This window comes from Orycteropus afer, unplaced genomic scaffold (assembly GCF_000298275.1).
Source record: "Orycteropus afer afer isolate SDZICR_OR568_19922 unplaced genomic scaffold, OryAfe1.0 scaffold00363, whole genome shotgun sequence".
In the NCBI taxonomy this organism is placed as follows: domain Eukaryota; kingdom Metazoa; phylum Chordata; class Mammalia; order Tubulidentata; family Orycteropodidae; genus Orycteropus; species Orycteropus afer.
The window spans coordinates 2,908,901-2,912,958 of NW_006921950.1; positions in this window are offsets into that span (position 1 = coordinate 2,908,901).

Below are 4,058 nucleotides of genomic sequence, written 5' to 3' on the forward strand. Positions count from 1 at the left end.
AGGAGTGTATGGAGGGATGGACACTGGGAAGAGGTAACTATGGGGAGGAAGTGGGAGGGGAGCTGTTTCACTGTGGTAAACTGTGGTCAATGACACGAGACAAAGTATATGTGAACTGCTGTATAAAAAGTGAATTTGTTCTGTAAATCTTCACCCAAATCACAATTAAAAAAAAAAAAAATTAAATGCCAGTATTTATAAAATAGGAGAGTGCACATTAAAACTCACATTTCTGGCTTCTCTTAACTCATTAGAAGGTCTGGTTTCACTTGGCCCTCATTTTCCCTGGCAAAAGTTGTCTGGCCCTGGGTTGCTGTCCTCTTTTGGATTGATCATGTCCCGTTACTGTTTAGTGCTATTTTACCTTTCTCATATTCTGGTTATTTCTTGATTCTTTCTTGGTGTTTGTAAATTCTGGTCCTAGTGGTCTATGTATGGGCCCCATCCAGACTTAAAAAGCAAGTAAAATTAAAGAATAAATTAAATTTGTGTCTCTTTGACATCATACTCAACATTTAAATATCCATCAGCTCTTTAATAATAATAATAATAGTAAAAAGTTTGTATTTAATAAGTTAACCATCAAAAAGCTAAACTCACTGCTGTCAAGTAGATTCAACTCACAGCAACCCCTCCTTGGGTTTCTGAGGTGGTTTATCTCTATGGAAGTCTTTAAAAATCACAGATAAGTCTTTGTATTGCTATGGTCAATATTAATAATTAAGTGAAGAATTAGCAATTTTGTTTGTTGAGAAGTATTATCATTTCTTGCAGACAAGCTTCAGAAGCCTGTTGTTGTTATGTGCCCTCGAGTCAGACCTGACTTATAGTGACCCCCTCCTTGGGTTTCCGAGCTGATGTCACTACTGAAGTAGATTGCCCAATTTTCCTTCTGAGGAGTGGCTAGTGGGTTTGAACTACCAGCGTTCTGGTTAGCAGTCAAATGTCTTACACACTATGCCACCAGACCTCCCCAGTAACAAGACTAGATGCTGAGTAAATTATCTTAATATTGTTTCTGCTACCAATTCACTTTAATGACAACTTGTGGAGACTTAAATGTTGCAGGTGGTATTTAGCAAAATTAAAATCTGTCAAAATGATAGGTAGATATTAAATCTCTCTCAGGGACTGAGGCAGAAAATCAAGTCTAACTAAAATATGAGATACTTTTTTATATATAAGAGAGGTGGTAACAGGATTGATGAAAAACTATTCTAACACGTTACAATCTATGCTAACATATGCTTTCCATTGAAGAGGTGTAAATATATTCATGTTTTATCTGATAAGGGTGATTTTGCTTATTAGTCTTTATGGTTAACATTTTCACAGAACAGATCAAGTAAGGCAGATAAAGGAGTTCTGGTGGCCTACTTGATAAGGCATTTGGCTTCTAACCAGAGGTCCGAAGTTCAAACCCACCAGCTTCTCTGTGAGAGGAAGATGAGGCAAGCTACTTTGGTAAAGATTCATAGCCTTGGAAACCCAATGGGGTGGCTGTGAGTTGAAACTGACTTGATGGCAGTGAGTTTGGTTTTGGAGTTTGGTCAAAAGAAAAGAAAAAAATACTCAAGAAGATGCCCAGAAAGTATGGTATTTGCAAATCTTCACTGACAATTATAATTCTGAATTACAGAAACAGAAGATTAGGTCTCCTACCAGCCCTCCTTGGAAGGAAGTTTGGGCAATCTACTTCCATAGTGATAGTGCCTCAGAAACCCAAGGAGGGGTCGCTATGAGTTGGGTCCAACTCGAGGGCACATAATAACAACAACATACCTGCAATGACTTATGCCTCCAGGTTTTCAATGTTTTCAATCTAGGAATGAGAATGTAGGCATCTCTTTGAGGTAGGAATGCGTGTGTCTGCATTTGTGGGAGGGTGCAATAAAGATTTTGATACTTTTCCATCCTTTTTTCATAACCTAGATTTGTTTTATTTTAATAAATTATTATACAATTGATATTTTGCACATTTGTCATTTTATTTTATTTTACTTTATGTATTTTACTATAAAAAATTTGCGAGTATTGTCTTTTATCACAAATTTCGAAAGCTAGTTGTCAAAGCATTGTAGCACTATTAGAAGCAGAAGTTTTTTTTTTTTTAAGGTAGAGTGACTTGCCCCAGGCTAGAGACTCAGTGACCCATTCAAAACTTACAAACTCAGTGACTGATTCAAAACTCACACGATTTGCTGTTCTTTTTTTTTTTTTTTTTTTGCTGGGAGCTATTATCTAGATCTCTAAGCCTCTACCTCAAACTGTCATTTTGATAGTCAAAGTATTTGATATAGATCAATTTTAGTTCTATTTTCCTCTGGTAGTTTTTTGTTTCATTTATACAACTTCAGAAAGAAAGAGATACATGGCAGAAATTGAATCTTTTGAACGATGTTTTTAGTCTCTTTCATCCATCTAGCTGTTTTAGTAGAAGAATCAGCTAAAGAAGTAGATGCAGGTTTCTTGAGTTTAGAAGAAGAAAGATTTGTTCTTTCACATGCCAACCCTGCAAGAGTGAATTCCGTAGGATTCAGAGGCGCAAGAGCCTTCTTGAAACTAGGACTTGGTAGTTACACATTATAAGAAACTCTGGAGATAATTTCCTTTGTTGAATTCCTTTCTGATTGTCCCAAGGGTCATTTATACTCTCCCATCCTTTCCTCATAACCTAGATTTGTTTTATTTTAATAAATTACTATACAATTGATATCTGGCACATTTTTCATTTTTAAAAAAGTCTTGGATTACTCAGATTTGTAACTCATATTTGAACAGTCAAAATTGGTTTTAATATCCCTAAAAACTCCAGGGAGCTCTGAGGTACATGGGCATCCTATTATTGAAATATGTATATTACTTATAGTTTTCTCTGTAATAAGGTAATATACAGTGTTAGTAGCAATACTGAGAAAAATTAAAAAAAATATGTATGTGCAAAAAAGACAAGGAGGCCACATGTTCTGACCTCCTCTAATCCCACAAGAGGAAGACAGAATCACCGTCAATAGCCCAAGACTTATTCCTATGAGGCCAGACATATTGCCTCCCTCTAGCCCTTTCTCCAACAGTTCCTCCCAAAGCACCCACCACCTCTCTCCTGGGTTCGATAATTTGCTGCAGTGGCCACACAGAACTCACAGATTATGGGGTTTATTAGGGAAGCACCAGGCTACAATTCAAGTTCAGGAAAAAACGCTCAGTCTCTTTCCCAGCCCACTGTCTCAGCCAAGTCTCTCACAGCCTCTCCCCCAGCAGTGCATGTCTCTCAGTATCTCAGCAATGCATGTCTCTTGCGTCTCTTTCCCAGCAGCACATGTCTCTTTCAGGAGTGCATGTCTCTTTCAGCAGCACTTCTTCCTCAACCAGCAGTCAGAGAGAGAGTTCTGCCTCTATGAGGCCACCTTTTGAGCCCAGCAGAGTGGTCAAATTAGCCAATCATAGCATCAGAACTCTAAGCACCTGAGAGAGAGTGGGAACTTCCCAGAACATTGTTTTGTGCCACTCCCAACAGAAATACTCCAGGTAGATAACTTTAGCAATCAGGAGCTCCTCTGTTGTTCATAGCAAATCCCACCTTGGAGTTTACAAAGACTTATGGGTAGAAAAGGCACACTAAGTAGTTTACTACACCACAGTATGAAAATAGAAATCATCCATAATCTCACACAGAGACAACTTTGATATATTTTCTTTATTTTTCTATGTTGTTGTTGTTGCTGCTATGTACTGTCAGGTTGGCCTCAACTCATAGCTACCCCTCTTTGGGTTCCGAGGCAATATCACTATGGAAATAGATTGCCCAACCTTCCTTCTGAGGAGTGGCTGGTGGGTTTGAACCACTAGTCTTCTAGTTAGCAGTCAAGTGCCTTAGGTACTACGCTATATATACATATAAAACCCTCTGACAACATCCAGTCAATTCCAACTCATAGCAACTCTCATTGGGTTTCCAAAGCTATGAATGTTACAGAAGTAGATTGCCTCATCTTCCTCCCAAAGAGCAGATGGTGGGTTTGATCCACTGACCTTCTGGTTAGCAGCCAAATAGCTTA